We start from the raw sequence: 24,506 nt of genomic DNA on the forward strand, positions 1-24,506 counted from the left end.
TCATTTTAATAGTGTGAGTACACCCTTGTTTAAGAGCCTATTGTAGCCTAGGGAAATTGCTTGTTGTCTCATCTCATGGACATATAGCTCTATGATGTATGAAATACTGAACCAGGCCCCAAATGACTATCAATTTCTTTATTGTACCTGTATATTGCTTTTGAGTCTGGCAACTGGTTCAGGACACTTCAGTTAAATAAGAAATTGAGGTATTGAACAAACTTTGGCACCTTTGTTCTTTGAATGAGATCATGACCAGCCAGGCATGGGAAAGTTTCTCAGTTTAGCCAAAGCAATGAAGAATAGTCTCCTATCTCTGGGAAAATAGGACTTAAATCAGAAGTGGGATGAGTCATGACTTCTTTCTCTGATTCCCTTTCTCCTTCCCTCACCCTGACAACTAATTACACTGCTCAAAAAATCTTAAAGCAAAGATCTGGAAGATGAAATAACAGAAAGCCTTCTTTTCCCACCAATCTTAGTCAGTGGACCTCTTCTCTCCACCACCACTCTCCTCCAACAAAGGATTATTCCTAACACATACCAGAAATGAGACTTTCCTGTACAGAGAGGGAAAGTTGGAAACCATCTGCTACTCAAGCTGCTACTGCCACCCCCTCAATCTGGTAACTACTAGAACATCAATAATATAACATGTAATATTATATTATATAATCAATAATATAACAACCCAATTGGAATGCAGACCTGGTGAGCTCTAGCTTTTCTTCCATTTCCATTTGGCTATAATGAATATACTTTAACAAATCTCATTTTGGGCATTGTTCATGGGTTTTCTCTTTTCCCCCTCCCTAGTGTAGAGGCTGATTTACCACATAATCATTCATTTGCAGAGACCTCTGTTGCCAAACATAGGAACAGAGATGGGTAGAAAAATCAAATCAAATCTCATTTTAAAACTCCTAGATGTTACAGGAATAGTCCTTATTCAAATTGCTACAGTTAGTGGTCTTAATTCAGTCTACTACCATGTACCACCCACACTTTAGTAAATACTCCTCAGGAATTAATCAGCTTAGAGTGATTGTACTGGATCATAGGGCTTACTATTACAATTACAATTACTGATACTATTACTATTACTATTATCAGGCCTGTGAGTGACTGTTGTACTTTTAGCCTGGGCAAAAGACCCAGATTAAAAAATATATGAACACATATATATGTATAAATACATACACACATATGTATATGTATACACATATTTGTGTATATGTACATAGATGTATATGTATATGTGTGTACACACATATGTATATATATATATATGTATATGTGTATGTGTGTAGATAGATAGATAGATAGTCACAGAGCCTAGGGTAAGAACATCTAAACCAGCTCCAAGTCCTATGATCTAGTATTAACTCAGTATATAACTTATATAACTTTATATTGCCCAGGGTCATGTAAGTGTCTGAAGTCAGATTTGAATTTAGGAAAATGAATCTTCCTGATTTCATTTGCTATACTCTTACTATCGTAGGGAGCCGGAGTTCTGTGCCTAACTTTTTTCTAGAAGTTAAATTTGTCTATTTAGGTCATAATTTTAATGATGGCTCCCTAACTTCTGGGGGTCCCACAGGGAAAAAACACTTTGATTTATTGATCATCTGTCAGATTACCTGTCTTCTAGAGATGAAATGAGTCCTGCAGACAAAGTCAATACTCCATAAATGTTTTGGGATTAGAGGAGGAGAAGGAATAGAATCAGCAAAACAAAGGACTTTTAAGGATTTTTCTGAATTTTAGAAGATAGTGCTGACTGTCTTTCTCTTTCTCTTTCTCTTTCTCTTTCTACATCTACACAAAGGGCCACATAGTGAAAAGAAGAATGTGCCCATAGCCTTACTTAATCATGCCATGACAAAAGAAAAGAAAGTGATTCTATTGAGTCTTACGAGAATTTATGCATATCCTGTATTTGGTGGTAGAGAGAATTATTTCTAATCTCATTTTATTTGGGAAAATAAAATTTTTAATTAGTCTTTGATTATTGTTTTCTAGAATTCTTTTTAGAACCTAGAAATTGAGTGTTGTATGTTTTTTTGCTGGTTATTATTTCCAGATCACTGTTTACCTCAGCTTTTTCCTTTGACTCTAATTTAACATTAATTATTAAAAAATGTGTACAATATAGCTACAACAACTAGGTGGTTTCTTCCTGGCTCTCCATGTCAAGATAGCTATGTAAATAATGTTATAAGAACATACCCCAAGCCTTCACAAAGCCATATGAATTAAACATGGGGCATATAAAAGGAGAGGATCAAATACAAGTTAGAGTAGGGAATATTGTTGGCTGGAAATAATAATAGCTAATATTTTTATAACACTTTTTGTATATTTTCCTCATTTTATCCTTAAAATAGGGTTAAATTGGGTTAAACAGAGAAAGTATCATCACTTCAATTTTAGAGATGAGGAAACTGAAGCTCAGAGAAATTAAGTGATTGTCGAAGATCATGCAGTGATTGAACTTAAATAATTGTTCAAAGTCACAAGTCTTCTGACTCAAAATCTTACCACCATAGCACACTTCACAAATAGAAAACAAAAAGTTTTCCTTTTGGAAAGGTCTTCTAATGTAAAGCAGTATCACACCATGGAGGAAAGATCTTTCCTAGAGTTAGGAAAATCCAGGTTCGAGTCCTGACACTAGCACAATATTTACTGTGGGACCACAGGCAAGTCACTTGATGTCACTTCCCCAGACAACTGCCAAAACTATAAGTTACAGAAAAGTTGATAATCTCCATCTGTGGAAGGAGTTTCTATAGACTTCCCCAAGCCAGTAAAATTATAGGTCCAGAACCTCCATTCTTCCCCTCAAAAACAAAAAAGTACTCATAAGTTATGTTCTCAAATTAATTGTCTATATTTAAGGAGCAGGCAGCTAAGTGTCACAGCATATAAAGCACCCTGTGTCTGAGTTCAAATTCAGTCTCAAATGCTTACTAGCTGTGTGACCCTGGGCAAGTCATTTTAAACACTGTTTGCCTCAATTTCCTCCTCTGTAAAATGAACTGGAGAAGGAAATGGCAAACTACTGCCAAGAAAACCCCAAATGGGATCATGAAGAATTGGATGTGCCTGAAACAACTGAACAACTATCACATTTAAGGAATAAGAAGCCATTTCTGATCTTCCTAGATGTAAGTGCCATCTCCCTTCTCAAATTTCATTGTATAGATTTCTCTGAGCATATAGTACATCTCTCCAGGTGAATGCTATCTGCTTAAGGGAATGGACAGTTTCAGTTTTGTCTTTGAATTCCAGAGACTAGTAAACACTTAATAGATGTTTGTTGGTTGATTGAATTCCACTTAAGGAGCTAAAGTCCCCCACCCTTGCCCAGAGGTCTTTTCCTGTGGAGTATCCCTTCATGCATTTTCTTCTTCCAGTAATTACTATCTTAAAGATTACCTTATTTTGGTGGGGGCCAATATTTCTTATTCCTTCCCTGTCATCTTCCAGTACTCAAATAATTGATAAATTCTTAAATGCTGTGCTGATCTGTATCTTTGGATGAGGGCTATTTTTCTTGGATGTAATAAAATACAACTAACACCATGTTGTGCTTTAATCAACTGCCGAACTTTGTTATTGGTCTTTATTAAATGCTCATAGTGTCCAAAGAGTCATTTAAAAATACTTAAAAAAGACAAAACCCCAGACTTGATAAAGTTTACAGTTGAGGTAAGAAGTAAGAAGTAATAAATGTTGAAACTCATGTATGTTGTTAATCTTGAACAGCTTATATCATCCCAGTGTAACATTAATTATCAAATGGAATTTGTAACATATTTCCTTGATCTTGCAGTCATGGAGAACTTGGCCTCAGAACATAACTAAAAACTCTTTCTCTTTATTAGTTAGGAAACCATTACCTCTGAAGGCCTAGAATAGTACAACCCACTCTGATAACTGATAGAGAAAATAGCTGATCAAAGGTCCAAGTGAGACAGTAGAGAGTGTATAAAAAAGGGGACCCAGCTTTTAGTTTTCTATTAATCCTAAAGGTTTTTTTTTGTTTCTAATTTATTTATTTCTCATCTAATTATCAAAATTACATTTCTTGTGATTATTTACTTATTTTTATTCTTGATTGTTTGAAATTGTATATTGAATTCATTAATCCTTTCATTTTCTAATTTGTTAATGAATGTTCTCAGAGATCTGATTTTTCCTCTGTGAACTACATACCAGAAAAATTAGTGTATGGTCTCATCATTATCATTTCAAAATAAAAAAAAAATTGACCCATTCATTATTCAGGATGTCAGCAAAGCTCCACTTATATCCATATTTTAAAAATTTATGTTCCCTATATTGATTTCTATTTTATGACATTCAAATTTATAAGACTGTCTTTTTTTTTACATTATTTTATTTTGCCCTGGAACATGGTCTACTTTTGTTGTTGTTCAGATATTTCAGTCATGTCTGACTCTTCATGACTGCATGTGGGGTTTTCTTGGCAAAGATATTGGAGTGGCTTGCCTTTTGGCAGCTCATTTGACACTTAAAGAACTGAGGTATGTGAAATTAAGTGACTTACACTGGCTCACACAGCTAGTAAGTGTAAGAACCCAGATTTGAACTCAGGAAGTTGAAACTTCTTGACTTCAGGCCCCACACTCTATCCACTCTGACATCTAGCTTCCCTGATATATATTTTTTCACAAAGATATTACATGGTATTGCTAAATACACGTATTATTTAATGTTCCCATTCAGAAGATGCTATAAGTCTTTTAGCTCTATATTCCTTAATAGTTTGTTCATTGTTCATGTTCCTTTTCCTTTTTGTTTATATTTCTGTTACATTTATTCAACTCTACCAGAACATGAAAATACACAATTATTCTATTGCTCTCTATGTCTTTTTACATTTCATCTACCATTTCCTTTATGAGTTTATAAGTTATACCAGTTGAGAAATACGAGTGTACTATTTAGAATTGGTTCATTGCATATGATTCCAACTACCTCACAAGGTTCTTATGAGAATGATATGAGATAATATCCATGAAGAATTTAGCATAGTGCCCAGTACATAGTATGTATGTAAAAAATGCTTGTTTACTTCCTTTTCTTTCCCAATGATCATTGTGAAGTTTATCTATTTATTGCTTTGATATTGCTGATTTTTATTTTTGTTTTGTCTAATAAAATGATAGCAACTTCTCTTAGATTTACTTGAGGCATAGTAAATTTTCTTCCAGTTTCTCATTTCATTTTTTTTTCATGTCTTTGACTTTTGGATGTGTTTCTTATCGTGTTTTGTTTTCTTCTTAATATATACTCTTTAATTTTTTGCATTTACATTTAAAATTATGATTACTACTTCTTTTTATTACTTTGTTGGTCCCCTTTTGATTAAGTACTTTATCCCTGCAATTACTGTTCTTCATATTTCTTTGATGCTAATCCATTCTCACAGGCTGCTCCCCACCCCCCTGCCCATTTTTGTTTACATAGCCTGCTTCAAATTATTTGAAATTACTTAAACTGTTAAATACTTTTCTTGTATTTATTTAGTTATCTATTCCTCACCCCCTTTTGTTCCTTCTCTTTCTCTGTCCCATTAAGCAAGTTTTCCAAATTTTTACTTCTCCCCAGCAAACTTTTATTTTTGTACCATTCCTTATTATGCTCTTTTCTAAAAGTTTTCCCTAAGTTTGTCCTCTCAATTATTTCTCTTACTTTCTAATCTGTTTCGAATTTTGTTTTGTGATTTGTGGACTTTTTCCTTCCTTATTCTCTTTGCATCCGTTAGGGAGTTAAAAGCCTCTGAAATAGATTTGAGCTCTTTCCTCTATCCAATCTCTGTAATTACCTTTGTAAATACATGTCAGTCTTTCTTTTTTCCTGTCATGTCTTTCTTTGAAATACTAACTAATTGAGCAATCAATGTCAGACAGAAATAGCACTAAGAAATAAATGAAAATATATTAATTGCCTACTATGTGCCAGGTATTGTGCTAAGTGCTGAGGATACAAATACAAGGCAGAAGAAAGATAGCTGTTGCCCTTGAGAAGCTTTCATCCTAATGGAGGAAAAGCCCAGGCTGCAGGATGGGGTGAATAAAGGTACCTGGTGGGCAGGGATGTGCTTTTGATCTGCAGAAATCAGGAACAGGACTGGGGCGGGGGGGGGGGGGGGGGGGGGGGGGATGAAGGCTGAACAACCTGAGCCTCTCCATCAAATGGAAGCCCTAGGAGGAACTCATCAATGTGAAAACAGGCTGACCTTGTGGAGGGGTATTTCAGGTGGGTGTTGTTATATATTCCAGGAAAAGGAGATTCTACCCACTCAGAGAAGGTTCAGAATGAGACAACAACATAAAACATGGTTCTCAAGTCTCAAAATAAAGGATGTGGAAACTAGAAAAGACTGACTGTAACAACAGGACTGGAGTGGTAGGAGTTAGCCTATATCCCAAGTCTACGTTCCTGACCTTTTCTTTGTCCTTTCTATCATCCGTTTCCATCCCCAACATTTTGCCATAACATTTATCACTCTATGTTCCTCTGCCATTATGTATTCCACCCTCTGCCACCCCTAGCAACTTACATATTGCTTCTCTTGAGATGAGGGCAGCTAGGGGGCACAGTGGATAGCATGTCAGGTCTAGAGTCAGGAAGATTTACCTTCCCAAGTTCAAATCTGGCCTCGGACATTTACTAGCTGCATGACCCTGGGTAAGTCACTTAACTCTGTTTGCCTCAGTTTCCTTATCTGTAAAATGAGCTGGAGAAGGAAATGGCAAACCACTCCAGTATCTTTGTCAAGAATATCCCAAATGGGATCACAAAGAGTCAAACATGACTAAAATGACAACAACAAAATCTCCTGAGGTGGACCTATGAAGTTACAACGATCTTTCAGAGAGGTTGGCTTCCTATTGTGAAAACTTTTCCAGGCAAAGTTTATCATGCATTCCTGTCTCACACAGCAGGCTCACATCTCCCCCTCATAGTAATCCTCTTCTATGACACAGCATCCCTATACTCTGGGGCAAGAACCCCTCCCACTTCAGCCCTCTTGTTGCAGTCCTGCTTAACTGTCACAATCAACACCTTCTTCCTGCGTGTCTACCTCTAGATAGAAACACCCTAGGCAATCCCTTCGCTATTCAACCCTGGACTGAAGAGGTCTAAATTATTTGTTCTTCTCTTTCACCTTTCTTCTCACCATTTATTTGAACTGTTCTTCTACTTCCACAAAAGGCATTGATTCATGTGGCGCTGGGGGAGTGAGAGATTTAATATGGGCTGAATCATTTCAACTCTTCCACCCTTCCTGCTCCTAAGTTTTGAAGTTCCTCAGAAGCCTGCAGACTTTTAGTTTCTCTTTATTCCTTGATGGTTCCACTTTGCTATTTCTTCTACTCCACAGCTCACTCTTTCTTTTTATTCAATAAAACAATAAATGATTAACATAGGATAATCTGTTTCATTGCTTAGTCTTTTCTTTATAATAGTATTTATTTACCTTGCTCGCTCTTCTGTTTGGGTTGTGTGCAAGTCAAATAATCAGCTTACCTTTTTTCAGTAATAGTTAACATGTTTTGGTCGAGGATCCACTTTTTAAACAAATTGGTCATTAGGCTTAGCCTTACAGGAGATGTCATTTTGGGTTGAAGCTTGAGCTTCATTGCCTTACGGCATTTACTATTCTGCTATCTTCTTGATCCTGGCAACTGCAGAATAATTCTGTTATTTGAATTGTCTTTTCTTCCTATTTTAAGGTCTTTCTCCTGGATCCTTGCAAAAGGTATCTTGGAGATTGATAAATATAATTATTATACATCTTGAAGTTTGAAGCACAAGGGTTTGTTTGTTTGTTTTTTGTCTTTTTTTTTTCCTGGAAGCATTCAGTAGATCCTCTCAATTAATACACTGTTATCTGTATTCAATAGTTCTGGACATTTTCCTTAGGTTATTTTCTATATTATGGTATTTAGGTTTTTAATTAATCATATTCTGGTGGATCTATAACTTGTCTTTGCCCATTCTCTCTTCAAAGCTAGTTACTTTGGTTTGTAGAGAATTCATATTTTTAAAACATTATTACCTTTTGTTTCTCTTCTGTTAAATTTTCCTCCACTTTAATATTTTTTATGTTCTCAACCTATTCTTTCTATTGGTAGATTCTCTAACATGGATTAATTTATCCTAGTCTTGTAATTGTGGGTTTTTTTAATATTCTTCATTAAACAATCTATTTTATACATTGACAGCTCTAATCTGTGGCCTGAATTTATTTCTAATTTCTTCTTTTCTGATTTCTATTTCCCTTATGAACCATTCTGAGGATCTTTGCTTTTGTTCTATTACCTCTGGAAGGGTCCCCAGGAATCAGTCTTTCATCATATATTAATATATGCTAATTATACTTTGGTTTCACTTTTCAATTTCATTCATTTTTTTCTTCTAGCCTTTTAAAATCTTCTTGGTTAACCTATGTGCTGGGTTTTTATCGATTCTTTTTCTCTTGGTATTAGCTGTTCAGAATTTTTCTTCTATTATTTACCACTTACACTCTGGCTCCTTTTGTTTGCTGATGCTACAAACACCTGAGTTTGGGTTACAGGGCTGCTTCATCTATTTCAGATGGGGTATATGGGGTTTGTCTCCCTGGGATTCCTGCTTGGATAACCTATGGGATATATAATTGAATGCTGGCTTCCTTTCCTTTAGGCTTAAACAACCACTTGCACAAGTTGATTTTCAGCCCACCAGTTTGTCCCTTTGCTATCCTACTTTCCTTCACATGGTTGTGTTTAGTCTATGTCTGATGCTTCCTTCAGGGTGTTCGAAGGAGGTACAGGCAGTTCCACTCTAGCCCAAGATTTCCCTACTATATAAGGCTGGTCACCCATTTGCAGGGTAGGGTGTTTCCAACTTATCTAATGTCACCTTCTACTATTCTACTACTACTACTTTTCTTCATGTGACTAAACAAAATCAGTGTCTTACATGTCTTAAAAGGTAGAGGGAGGTGGAGGGAGGTGGCATTGGTATTGAGCCAGTCACTGAAGCTGGAAATCTCTACTTTACAGCTGTGCCCTCTGAAGAAGCATGCAACTTTATTTGGGCTTGCTGTTGGTTGAGGGTATGGGAGGGAATGTTGAGTGACCACTCTAAGTATTAATGCTCTCCAGTGTTAACTAATAAGTTTTTGCCTTGAAGCTTCTCTGCCTTCTTATCTTGGTGATTTCATACTCTCCCTTGGATTAAATTAAAATCTCTATGCAGATATTTCCTAAATCTACATAGCCTTTCATTTTTTACAGAACTCAATTCCACTGTCACAAGGTGTCTGTTGGACATCCTCCCCCTAGATGCTCCACAGGCATCTTAAATCACAACATGTCTAAAATAAAACTCAATATCCTTATGTCCAAAACTCCTCTCTTCCTTTCTTTTGTGTTTCTGACAAAGGTACTGCCATCCCTCCAGCCACCCAGATTCACAATCTTAGAATTACTCTCAACTCTTCACCCTTCCTCATCTCTCTCCCACCCCTTTTAAATCACTTTCCACGTCTTGTCAACTGTACTTTTAATGTGCCACAATCCTGCTCACATATATCACTTTCTTTATATTCATAGACTACTACCTCCCTATGAAAAGCCCTCATCACTTTTCACCTGGACTGTCATAAATTTCCTAATTAGCCTACCTGATTCTGGTCTCACACCTCTCCTATTTATGAGTTCCGTAGATGCAAAACTGATATCCTTAAAGCATAGGGATAACCAAATCATTCTCCTTCTCAAAAGCTTGTGGATCTTCATAGCCTCTTGGAGAAAATACAAACTACTTAATTTGATATTAAGGTTCTTCATAATCTAATTCCATCTGGTATTTACATACTTGTTTTACATTTTTCCCCTCACTCTATTTTCCAACCAAAATGACCTACTTGTCATTCCCAATATATGATATTCCTTCCCCTCTCCTCCTGATTCCCTCCAACCCCCTAGGGCCTATGCACAAATTATCTTCCATTCTCTCCTCATCTCCACCCCTTAGTATCCCAATACTGCTGCAAGGTTCACCAGTATAGGTACTCTCTTTGTTGAAGCAGATCTCAATCCCATCTATGCTGTCATCTCGGAGAGTTCCTCATACTTGTTAGTACTCTCCACTCCCCCAAATAACCCTCCATTTATTTTGTATATAGTTTGATTTGACTTGTCTGGATACATATTGTTCCCCACCTTCTCATATACAATATAAGCTCCTTGAGGACAAGATTGCTTTCTTTTTTATCTTTATCTCCTCAGCATCTAGCATAGTGCCTTGCAAACTGTAAATGTTTCATAAATTCTTGTTAAATTGAGCAGAATTCCAAATTCTTGTCTGGAAAGCTGGAGTATTTCAATCATCTGTTCTTTCCATTACTATTCTTACCTTGGTTTTATGATAATCTCCATGTAATACATGGTCTAAATGGACACATCTTATCTTTTATGATTTAGGGTTATTTAAGGTGCCTTCCTAATGAGTCACCCTGCTTTGCTATCTTTATGCTAATAAAATACTTAACTTTTTTCCTCATTCAACTATTTATTATCTTGCCTATTAAAAACATTGTTAGCACATATCATGACAGAAAGGAAATCCCAGAACATTAGTAATCATTACTCATGGAGGGAAAAGGAAACATCCCGTCTACAGAAGGGTCTTTATACTGTCATTGAGTCATTTTTCCTGGAAAAAAAGACCTATCTCATAATAACGTTCTTTCATTAATGTGGCATGGCTGCCAGTTACAGAATGCAACAGTTTTTGAAGAACTAAAGAGTCACAGAATTGGAAGGGACTTTTCCAATTGACTCATTTTATACATGAGGAAACTGAGGCCCAGAGTGGCAAAATGACCTCCCCAAAGTTACACCGTGAGTTAATGTAAGCCAAAGGACCATAGCATTTAGAGCTGGAACAATTTTCCAATTGTGGTTTAAAATTAGAACCCAGGTCTTCAGGTTTTCAGTTCAGAAATAAGGTAATATGTTATCTGACATTTGAAGCATTTTTGTAACGTTCTAATATCCCAGCCAATTTTTAACACAACCCGCTAGCACTTTGACTAACTTAAAAATGTGTAATACCTGAGAAACTAGTTAGATGTCTAGATACGTCTAGATATGAATATTTTTTTAAATATGGCCTGACAATATTTATAGGACTGAGGGCAGTGAGAGTCTTTTCCTTATTTCTAGTGATTTGAGACTTAAATACAATATGTCATTCAAGGTTTCTAATGTAAAAACAAGTTGAAGTTGTTTATTTTTCCCCCTAAAACGTGCTTATGGCTAATGGAAATGATGGAGTCTTCTAAATTAAAGGAGCCAAGGTTGCTAATGGTCAAATGTCAATTGTAAAAGAAGAATATTTTTTAAAGATTCATCATTCTATTTGCATGGAGATTCCTTCCACAAATGCAACAAATCTTTCCAAATCTTAGAAGACAATCTTTATGAGTTGCTATGGCCAAAAACATTCATCACCTGGTGGCCAACTTATGGCCTTTTGCTAGCCTGGGCAATGCATTCAGTCGCTCCCTGGACCTATACCTCAAGTCCTACCAGCTCAGTAGGGCCTGCCAAAGCTTATGTTCCACAAGCATAGCCTTCAATGGGTGAATGAGTGTCTGTTGGGGCAGCTGGGTGGCGTAGTGGATAGAGCACCAGCCCTGGAGTCAGGAGGACCTGAATTCAAATCTGGCCTTAGACACATGATACTCCCTAGCTGTGTGACCCTAAGCAAGTCACTTAACCCCGATTGCCTCTCCAAAAACAAAAACCCAGTGAGTTAAAAAGAATTTAGTAAGTACGTACTATGTATCAAACTCTCGGGATACACACAGAAAATTAAACACAATGCTTGTTCCTAAAGAGTTTACATTCTAATGGGGAAGACAACACACATAAGGAAATGGGGACCAGGGAAGAGCACTTTGATCTGGGAAAGTTACAGAGATGGTGAGAAGGGTCATAGGAGAGTAGATTCACATACTCCTTCCAGAAAACAAGACAGAGTTGATTTCATCAAAAACCCCTCCTGATATCCCCACTGTGATGAAGAATCCAAGTAGCACTTTAGTGGAGGTGTAAGATAATATGCCCTTCCCCCCAACCCATACCCCACATGTGTAATGTGTTATCTGAAATTATAAGTATTTTCGTAGTGTTCTAATATTCCACCCACTTCTTAGAGGTTATTCAGTCTGATGTGCTTTTGTTGATAGCAGATTGACATTTTAATAGGATTCTATATTTGCAAAATCATTTTACGGCACTGCCTTCAACATCAGACTATATCATAAAATACATTTCAACTGTTTTGCAAACAAACTTTCTTCCAGTTAATAATTAAACAGTGGAACAGCTTGTGGTATATGCTTGGAACTAATTTTATTATATATAGTTGGAAATGACAAGAGCACATGAAGATATGACTGAAGCCTAGTAACATTTAAATATTCGGTTCTTACTCTGTTACCTTGACTAGTGTAAAGTTGGTTCCCAAGGTAAAAACTAAGTGGTCTGCTGGCATATGGTAGAACCTCCATTTGAGCGCTAAAAGCTGGATACTGTCTTTGTGAAACAGATGTTGCCGAGTGCAGCAATGCACAACTGACTCTATCTAACAGCTGGGAATCCTTCGTGACCCATATAGCAGGAAATAAACATGGTCCTATGCTTGGCAAAAGCGTAAGGAAGCAAATTTCCATTTGTTAAGGGCTTATCAAAATTAAGAATAAATGTTTTTAGCCATAAACTGATTTTATTCACCAGAGTAATCTTTCCAGCAGTTTATGTGATGGCCTCATAATATTATTGGCACCCTTTGCCAGATGAAGGCTGCAGTTGCACTGACATATAGTGCAGATGGAAAATAAACATCTGCCTCAATCAGGAGAGAAGACCAAGGACAAGGTTGACGAATATTATCTGGCATGACTCTCTTTGCAGGGTAGCATATAAATGTTACAGGACCAAAACCACTGGCATCGTCTGGTGTTGTCCTTATGTGGTTACTGACCATGAAGAGAGATGATTAGTATGCCCTCTCCAAGGAGGAGTGGTGCAGATGCTCAGAATGATATGATTCCAACTCACTAGGATCTGCCTTGCTGTAGCCACACCATGCTAGTCACAGAGCGATTCAATTTAATTTTTTTTCCATGGTTCGGCAGCATTTAGTGCCTACAAAGTTTCCCTCATTGCTGTCAAATGGCTTGGATGACAGAAGCAAGAAGCACAGTTTTTCTCAAAAAGGAAAGCAAAAAAAAAAAACATTTTAAAAAACAGCTCTAGAGTATTAATGTTAATCTCTGATGAAAGTGATTTTCTTCTGACAACATGCATCAGAACTTTAGCTGATCTAAACTATTAGTAAGTTTGCAAAGTTAGTTGTCTCATTTGAGCTTCACAATAATCCTACAGGTTTTTTTTTTAATCCCCACTTTATAAACAGAGACACTGAGGCTCAGAGAGGTTAGCTGATTTGCCTGTTATTACACAGCTGTTAAGTCTATCCATGTCTTCCTAATGACAAGTGTAGCCCTCTATGTGCTACATATTTTGCCATCCACTTTCACCTTTAGTAAAGCCTGAGTGTTACTTTGTAAGGAAAAATATAATGTGTGCCCACTTGCCTGCAGATCTACATAGCTGCAGACACACATGGGCACACACAAGCACAAACACACATACACAAGCACAAACACACACATAAGCACACAGACACACACACAGACACACTTTCACCATTCTGATTCCAAATTCCTTTGCTCAAATTATAGCCAAATGATTTGAGTGGCACAAATGACATGACACATGTCATTTTAAAAATTTAAACTTGATTCCTGATGACTATTTGACTGAAACTTGTTTATTTTCTGCAAGACTGCAACCACTTGAAATCTATATTAGTTTTTTTATATATGTAATGAATAACTGTTTTGGAATTATGACACTGCTAGAATTTACCAGGAAAAAAGAGGGAGTGTCACTGGTTATCTGGAGTAATGGAAAGAATAGTGTACTGGGGACTAGGAGAGCTGGGGTTTAGTTCTACATTTAATGGTTATGTGGCCTTAGAAAAGGGACAGTCTCTCTAAATCTGTTTCCTCATCTGTAGAATTAAGGAACTAGACCAGATCACGTTCATAGTCCTCTGTAGCTCTAAAATACTATGATTCTATCTAAATATTAAAATTAGTCAATATAGTATAGTTATACTCAAATATTGAAAATCATATTATGAGTGATCCAAGACAATTCCAAATGACCCATGATAAAAAAAAAAAAAAACAACTATCCTACTCCAGAGAGAGAGAACTGATGAACTCTGAGTGCAGATTGAAGCATACTTTTTTCACTTTATTTTTCTTGTTTTTGTTTTTTGCAACATGGCTAATATAGAAATGTGTTTTGCATGACTTCACATGTATAATTGATATCATATTGCTTATTTTTTCCATAGGCAGGAAAGGGGTTGGAGGGAGGGAAAGAATCTGGAACTCAAAAAAAAAATCTTTAATGTTAAAAAAAAAATAAATAATTTAGACAGGAAGGAAGGTTTTCCAAGGTCCTGCTCATTTATAAGAATCTCTTGGCTTCCCCTGAGCTGTGTCCTCTGACACTGTGTTGGATGATTGTATTGGTATAGTGAACTGCCAATGAGGAAATTTCCTCTACTAATTTGGGTTGGCACTTTTGCTGCAACTTAAAATTTAGAGAGTTGCTAATAATAATAATAAAATAGTACCTAACATTTATATTATGCTTTAAGATTTCAAAGCACTGTCATATGTTAACTCATTTTATTGTTGTAGCAACCCTGTGTGGTAATTGCTATTATTATTCGTATTTTGCAGGTAAGAAAACTGAGGCATAGAGAGGTTAAAGTGACTTTCCTAGAGTCACACTATTAAATAAGTATGAGTGAAGATTTGAATTTAGATCTTCTTGACTAACTTCTGGGCTTTATCCACTGTGATAGATATGTAGCTATCCAAACAGAACAGTGAGAGATTAAATAACGTGTTCAGAGTCACACAGCTATTAAGTGTCAGAGATAGGATTTGAACACAAGTCTTCCTGGTTTTGAGGTCAGTTCTCTACTCACTACATCACTGTGCCTTTTTAAATTAGATGAATACCTGCTATCTTAATCTACCATGTAAATGATTACTTGAAATTAAACTATCAACAAGTCAAGGCATACAGACTTTATTTTGCTGTGATATGGTGCAAATATACTGCATACCACTTTGCCAGAAGGAATGAAAGGATGGATGATAAGTTCCAGAAATAGATCATGAACCAAATAGAAGTGATATAGTAGTAATGAGGGACTTCATTTATCCCAACAACTTCTCATGCTCTTTCTCTATAAAGGAAGAGTAACTATGACAACTTGATTTTCCTTGATAATTTCATTCTGCAAAAGGTAGGTGGGAAATGTAAAGGGAAATAAAATTTTAGACTTGATCCCAACCAGAATCTTAAAGTAGAAAGGGTTAGCAGAGTCTATGTAGTCCAACTAATACTTGGAGATGAATTCCTTTCTCCCCCTCTAAAACACAGTTAATATGTAGTTATCCTGCCTTTGCTTAGGACCTTTAATGAGGGTAAACCTCCAACTTTCCAAGGCAGTCGAGTACATCACTGGATAGTTCTGATTTTTAGGAAGTTTTTCCTAACACCAAATATAAATTTTAAATCTTATATAATTTTTCCATCCTTTGGAATAAAATGGGGCGTATCTAATATGCCTTTCACACAATGACCCTGTAGTCATTTGAAGTTACTATACTTTTCATACCACAACCATTCTCATCTACCTTCCAAGTCTTTCTTCTCCCAGCTAATTATCCCCAGTCCCTTCAACTGATCTTCAAATGTCATAAACTTAAGGTCCATTGACATTCTAATTACCCCTTTCCAAATACTCCACTTATTCAGCATTCTTCCTAAAATATGGCATGAAGAACTGAACATAACACTGATGATATATTATCACAGTAGTATGGTTCAGTAGAGTCGGAGGAGTTGGCTTTGAATTTCAGTTTTGTCTGTCACTATCTGTATGGATTAGAGCAAACCCCTTAATATCTCTCCATCTTTTTCCCATCCCTAGAGTGAGGAAATTTGACTAGATTATCCCTAAGGTCCCTGAGGATTCTTGACCCTTTGACCAATAAGGAAAAACTGGCTGCCAAAATGGAAATGATGACAACCTTGGGAGAAAGTGATTTTGTTGTTTTAGAATTTTCAGTTGTTGGATTGGTCTGAGTATCTCAGGAAGATTATTAGATGGAAGATCCCTTAATTTTATTTTGGAATAGTCATGTAAGTCATGTTTTTAAGTCTATAATTTTATAGCATAAGATGATGGATAGAAAGCCAGTCTTGAAGACAGGAATAACTTTATTCAAGTCCTTCCTCTGACATGTATTGCCTCTGTGACCCTGAGAAAGTTACTTCACTTCTCACTGCTCTAGTCAACTCTCTAAAGAGTTACAGAGAAAATGTTGACCTCTATTAATAAAGGAAATTCCTCACCAGCAACTCTTCGCACCAAATAAATCAGAGGTCTAGGCCCTGTTCCTATGCTCATATTGTTTAGGATAATCTCAAGAACATAAACGGAAACTGGTGTGACAGTGGTTAAAACTATAGACTTGTTGATTAGATGAGAAGTTGCACTGAGAAAAGAGGACATAAATGGTGGAGAATCACAGGCAGACAACTGCATAAAACCAGCCCAAAGACTGTGGTGGAAAAAACCCCATTTATTTCATACTCCTAAATTCCCTTTGATGACACTTATTTAATATAATGAGCTTTTGCACATGCACAGAAGATAACCTTATCCCAAAGTGACATTAGGAAACTGGAAGGGTAGTTGGTAAGGAAGTTTTATCATAGAGTGAAGGGAAGAAGGAAGGTAGACCAAATGCTTTATGGCCTTTGGGAAATTGGAGTGGATAATGAATGTTCTGTATTCCCCGTACCTGTGACTAAGGCAAATCACATAGGATAACAAAAGTTCTTTTTTTTTCTGGATTTCCAATTGAGAAATTTGTTTAAACATTAAATAAAACAGGTGCCTCCTTGTCTCTGCACTTAGAACATGTTGGGCCTCTTGGTAGTAAAGCATGGTTTGTGCTGTGATGCAGAACTCTGTGAGGCAAAGGGAACTTGATTTTGGAGTTGTGAAACTCCTTGTCTGTAGGCCCGAGGCACTTGCTAGCAGGAATTTCTTCTACTTTCATGATCTGGATGGAGTGGGCCGCGGCACGGCGATGGGCTCCCAAAACTCAGTAGCACTGAGTGACAGCACCAACAGCGGTCAGGTCCCTGCTCCTTATACATGTTGCAGGTCCCAGCACATCGAGGTGCCAAAGTTTTTCACCCTGAGAGGGGACTTTTCAAAGACCTGTCCATAGTATACAATTTCTCCAGAAGATTTCTTCATCTTTTTCACCTGGGAAACAAAGTCCCAGACTTTGCTACAACATGATTAGGAGCAGAGATCCGCATCCAATAGAGGCGGCACCAGACTCTTAAGCAGCGTCCAACTACCCTATATTCTCTCAGGGTGCCTGAGGCCTTCATGATGCTGCCTCCTCACTCCTCAACAACCCACCAAAAGACAATAAAACTTCTTATGTGCACCTTTGAAAGTTGTGACCGCTTTATTGCCTTTTCATCCTAACTTTAGGATGTGGCATCAAAGAGATGCTCAAAATTAGAGAAGTTCAAATACTAACATCTTGACATAGAAAGATAAGGGACAAAACCTAAGTGAGAGATTTTAACAAAGGCAACAGCTGTATACATGAATAGATCTAATCACTTGGTAGACAGAATCTCTTGACTGTGATGTTAGAAGCATAGGACATCTCTTAAGTTTTATTGAAAAGATGCCTGTGGGGGCAGCTAGGTGGTTCAGTGGACAGAGAGCATCAACCCTGGAGTCAGGAGGACCTGAGTTAAAACACTTACTAGCTGTGTGTGCCTGGGCAAGTCACTTAACCCTGATTGCCTCATGAAAAAGAAATGAAAAGATGCCTTTGGACATTCAGGGTGCCCTACAGAGAGCTGAGGACTAGGTAAGAAGATCTTAAGAAATGGGCAGTAGTATATCTTTCCAAGAAAAAAATCCCAATGTGAAGAGAAATTTTGTCATTTTATAAATTCTTTGGGGAAAGGAGAGGAAATTTTTGCTATAGGGCAGTGATCTTGGAAAGCACAAAATAAGCATTTGGAGATAACTAAGCAATGACATGTACTCACACACCAATTAATCCTGAAAGTCATGATCAATCAAGGGGATACTCAGAACTTGCTGGATAAGACAGAATAGAAAAAAGAATTAGTATTTGGAAGAGGTGACGTGATTTTCCTGGATATTGTGACAACATGACACAGTGCTCTATTTAATGATAGGAGTCAGCTATAGAGAGGAGAGCAAGTTCTGAAATATAAGAGAAATCTATTGTTTGTGTTTAATTTGGGTAGACATTGAAATATTGCTTAGGATGTAGGAGAATTTGTTCAAGGCAAATTGCGCCTTTTAGGGACCTGTGTTTACATATAGAAATACAGGACACCACACGCATATATCCCTGAAAATGGATGATGTTTAAATTCTATTTCACAGGCATGGTAAAATGCAAAAAAAAAAAATGGTAAACATTTCTATTTGTTGGAGGAACTTGCTATGCTTTCAGTACATGATGATTTTAAATGCTTTGGTATTTCTAAACTTCTCTTTCTTGCATTGATTGGTAATATTTAGAGATAGAATTCAATCAAGTATGGATAAGAGCTAGTGGATCATTATGTGACTGATATAGGGTTTTGGTAGGATTCTATGGTATGAGGTACATAACATAATTAGCTATCTGTATGCAGTAAGAGTACTGGTTTGTTAGAGTAAAACTCAAAATCAAAATGAGATTAGAACAAAAAAATAAAGATGAGATGAAGAAACTGCATAAGGCTGTAACCTGACATGTTCCATTGAGTCAGTGATCCTCAAAAATAGGAAATGGAAAAAAGCAAAGATATTGTTCTTGATTTTTACCATTTCATGAAAATGTTAAATGATGTAAAAACAGCTGCCATAAGAAATTTTAAAAACCCTGCCTTGATGATAAAAAATTAATCTTCTTGTCAACTGAAGAGCCACCAGCCAAACTAGTTTAGAACACAAACACATTCTGTAAAACACTACAGAAGAGAGTGGGAAATGATTGGAAGTAATGCAATAAATAAACAAAGAAGAGTAATGGAAGAAGAAGCAAGTCTGCAGAAAGCTCGGCCCTATTATCCTAAGAACGTTCATTGATAAAACTAACAAGATGGCAACAAATACAGAGAAGCAATGGACAAAAATCCATTTTCATTATTTAATTTCTATTTCATTCCACATCTGGAATCTACTAGCCCAGGCCTTGATCTATGATATGAGGAAATAAGATCTTAGCACTTGAAATGGGAAAGAGCAGTGGGGAACAGACGAAGTGCAGAAAGGGACATCCTTGGTGGAACAGACACAATTTTGAAAGCTTTGATGAAGACACAAAAAGACTGGAGGAAGGGAAGGAATAATAAATGATATTAATACTAAAAATTCAATCTTATTAATTGATTCAACAAGTTTTTATTTAGTGTCTACTATGTGTAAGGCATTATATTAGGCATTGAAGTTGGAGAGACTAATCAGTCCCAACCTTTAAGAAACTTGCTTTCTATCAGAGAGAAACAGCATGCACCGAGTAAATTCAAAATATACACAAAGCAAGTAGTGGAGAAAAAGTAGCAACCTATTAGGAAAGAACTTGTGAGAGAGATGGCACTAGAGCTCAAACTATGGATTCTATGAGGTAGAGGTAATAGGGGAGAAAATTTTAGACATGCAGTGGAGGTAGCATGTTGTCTATAGGGAAAAGCAAGTGGGACAGTTAGACTGGAAAGTAGAGGAATATGATCAGATCTGTGCTTTAGAAAAATCAGTTTGCTAGCTCTATAGAGGATGGTTTGAAGAGTAGATAAACTGGAGGTAGAGAGACCAATCAAGAGGCTATTGCAATAGACATCTTTCTCATTTCTTATCCTTGTGTTTAAGCAGTTCAGTATAACACTGTCCTCTACTCCTACATCCCTTTGCTGTTTTGGCCAACTACTGCTCATGTCTTGCCAAACCCCAAAACCCATCTTGTCCTCCTCCACTTCTACACACACAAGCTGCTTAACGGTGCTGGAGGAAGTCAGCCAACTATGGGCCCATTACTCTAGTTGAGGTTATTATCACCTAATATTGATTATTGTAATAATAGACTTAATTTAATATAATTATAATAGACCTAAATCTAGATTTGATAGACCCTAAAGGGCCCCCAAGCTTTGGGGGCAAGAACTACTTGACAAAATATAGCCTCTACTTCTCTATATCCTTCTACTCTACTTCTATATATCCTAGACCTAATTATAGGTCTAGGACATATAGAATAATTATTGTGGCTGATGTCATTTTGTTCCTCTTTGAGAGGGAAGGACAGCAAGCACCCAACACCACTAACTGGCCTCCCCAACTCATCTTTACTCTCTCTAATCTATCCTCTACATAGTGGCTGAAGTAATATTTTAAAACACAGATCTGGCCATATAATTCTCATGTTCAATAAGCATCAATGGTTCCCTATTACCTTTGGGGTCAAAACCAAACTTGTTTCTCATTTAAATCTCTTCTAAACTATCTCCAACTTGTCTTTCCAGACCTTTTATATGTTAATACCCTTCATGCAGTCATAGGATTAGCCACATTGGCCTCCTTGCTGTTCCTCACACAGGACACTCCATCTTTTGCTTCTGTGCTTTTGTGTAGTCTGTCTCCTGTAACTGAAATTAGCTCCCTAATTACTTATACCTAATCATCAGCTTAAGGTAGGATGTGGCCTTTCCTAATTTTTCTCAGTAGAGGGTCTTCTCCTCCCAGTTTGATTTTTTTTTATTAATGAAGCCATCCCCTTACTCACTTCTTCAATAGGCTGATTCACTAAATGGGCATTACCTCACTCAAAATGAGAACTTGAAAAGACCTTAGCTTAAAAAGGCCAAGGTCTGCCACTGCCTCCTGGGCCATCTCCAGCCATCCTGATCTATATCTGGCCACTGGACCCAGATGACTCAGGAGGAGAAAGTGAGGCTGGTGACTTTGCATAGCCCTCTCACACTTGAATCCAATTCAATACAAGTCATGTCATCACCTCCCTGATGTCATGATCCTCTTTGAGAATGAAAAACAAACCACACACAATAGAGAGGACTCACTACCCAAATTTCTTTGTATATATTTATTCTTGTAGCTGTTACTTCCCTCAATAGAGGCAAAGATCTTTAGGGAAGAGACTTCATTTTTGTCTTTAAATCTCTAGAGCCTATCCCAGTGCTAGCACATAGGAAACACTTGCTGATTAATTTAAGGGATGGGGTTGAGGAAAGAGAATAAGCATTTACTAAGTACCTACAATGCACTAGACCCTGTAATAAGCATTTTACAAATATTATTTCATTTGATCTTCACAACAACCCTAAGAGCTATGTGCTATTATTGTCTCCTTTTAGTTGAGGAAACAGGAAAACAGAGGTTAAATGACTTTCCTACAGTCACACTGGAGGCTAAGGCTGGATTTGAACTCATGTCTTCCTGACTCTAGACCCAGGGTTCTATCTACTATAACACATAGCTTCCTGATAGTCTAAGAAAGAGGTAATAATGACCTGAACTAGGGTGGTAGGCATGTGAGTGGAAAGAAGAGGATGAATTTTAAAGCTCAAGAAAACATCAATAACTCCAGACTTTTCTGCCTACTTTACAACTGTCATACTGTCTTTGCTCCACAAAGACCTACTCCAATGTGTCTTTGAGGTTTGGAGGTCATATAGGATACCAAAAGGCAGTTCCAGGAGAACATAAGCTCTGGCTCATTCTAACATGTCAGAAATATTTTAAGTGGAGACAGACCTAGCAACAGACTGAGTCTACTATCTGAGGACCAATTTAGCTAAGTATGTTCAAGCTCATCACCTATACAGTAGGTGATGAATTCTTTGACCATGGAAACTCTTGAAACAAACAAACAAAAGAAATTAATTCAATGATGCTTTCTTCTGTTTCTAAAGTAATAGTCATAGATGAGATGGAATAGAAAAGCAGAAATATCATGAATCATACCATATTAGGTATTCTAGGTATAATATTTTTGCCCCCAAATGAGAAACTATTATAAGAATGGAGCCATATTAATATAATATTCTCAGAAAAAATGAGACCAAAAGACAAAAGAAAGTTACCACTAAATGGAGGATTGGATCACAAGTTATCATGGAAACAGAAGGGAAAGGAGCTTAGAAGGATTGTTTTTCCTGAGTACTGAAAGCCATTAAGAAAGACAATTTCATAGGACCTTTTGTCATCTTGTTTTATGGTGTTTGTGATTTGCATAAGTAAAAAATCTGCCATGAAGATGGCTGAACCTTATGCACCAACAGATATAAACAATATTTCATTTTAAATTATATGAAGAACTTGCCAAAAGCTAGCATATATTTTGATCCTTGGTGATTTTGATGGACAGAATAGAAGATGATGAAAAATATTATGAAAACTCTAGCTCAAATTTGAGAAATTAAAGAAGATAAAGGCTCTTAGAAATTTTGGAATCACAATATTAATAACAAAACCCACCAAAATCATATTATTATCTCAGTAGATGCAAAAAAAAGCTTTTGACAAAATACAACACCCATTCCTATTAAAATACTAGAAAGCATAGGAAAAAATGAAGTTTTTCTTAAAATGACAAGTAATATCCATCTAAAACCAAGAGCAAACATTATCAGTAATGGGAATAAACTAGAAGCCTTCCCAATAAGATCAGAGGTGATGCAAACAATACGGCAATTATTCAATACTGCACTAGAAACTGCTAAACAAGAATTAGACAAGAACAATAAATTGAAGAAATAAGAACAGGCAAGAAGGAAACAAAACCATTACTCTTTTCAGATGATATGATGGTATACTTAATGAACTCTAGAGAATCGTCTAAAAAACTAATTGAAATAACAATTTTAGCAATGTTGCAGGATATAGAATAAGCCCACATAAATCATCAGCATTGTTCAAGAGTTAGAGATATAAAGAGAAATTCCATTGAAAATAACTGCAGACACAATTATCAAAACTGCTTAGCACTGGTTAAGAAATAGAGTGGTGGATCAGTGGAATAGGTTAAGTATACAAGACACAGTAGTCTATGACTATAGTAATCTATTTGATAAACCCAAAGACCCCAGCTTCTGGGATAAGAACTCACTCTTTGACAAAAACTGCTGGGAAAACTGGAAAAGAGTATGGCAGTAACTAGGCATAGATCAAAATCTCATACCATATACCAAAATGAAGTCAAAATGGGATCATGATTTATATATAAAGACTGATACTGTAAGCACACTGAGAGAGAAAGAATAGTTTGTCTATCAGATTTATGGAGAACTGAAGAATTCATGACCAAACAGGAGATAGAGAACATTACAAAATGCAAAATGGATAGCTTTGATTACATTAAATTGAAAAGTTTTTGCACAAACAAAGCCAATGTAACCAAGATTAGAAGGAAAGTAGAAAATTGGGAATTTGTACAACTAGTCTCTCTGGAAAGGGCCTCATTTCCAAAATATATAGAGAATTAAGGCAAATTTATAAGAATACAAGTCATTTCCCAATTGATAAATGGTCAAAGGATATGAACAGGTAGTTCTCAGATGAAGAAATTAAAGCCATCTATAGTCATACGAAAAAATGTTCTAAATCACTATTGATTAGAGAAATGCACATCAAAACAACTCTGAGGTACCACATCATACCTATCAGATTGACCAACATGACAAAACAGGAAAATGATAAATGTTGGAGAAGACGTGGGAAAATTGGAACACTAATGCATTGTTGGTGGAGTTGTGAAATGATTCAATTTTTTTTGGAGAGCAATTTGGACCTATGCCCAAAGGGCTATAAAAATGTGCATAGCTTTTGACCCAGCAATATCACTTCTAGGACCGTATCCCAGAGAGATCATACGAATGGGAAAAGGACCAACATGTACAAAAATATTTATAGCAGTTCTTTTTGTGGTAGCAAAGAATTGGAAATTGAGAGGATTCCCATCAATTGGGGAATGACTGAACAAGTTGTGGTATGTAACTGTAATGGAATACTATGTTACTATAAGAAATGATGAATAGGCTGACTTCAGAAAAACCTGGAAAGATTTGTATGGTCTATGCTGAGTGAAATGAGCAGAACCAGGAGAACGTTGTACAGAGTAACAGCCACGTTATGCGATGACTAATATTGATAGACTTAACCCTTCTCAGCAATAC

Source organism: Vombatus ursinus, unplaced genomic scaffold (assembly GCF_900497805.2).
Source record: "Vombatus ursinus unplaced genomic scaffold, bare-nosed wombat genome assembly UNPS02014812.1, whole genome shotgun sequence".
NCBI lineage: Eukaryota > Metazoa > Chordata > Mammalia > Diprotodontia > Vombatidae > Vombatus > Vombatus ursinus.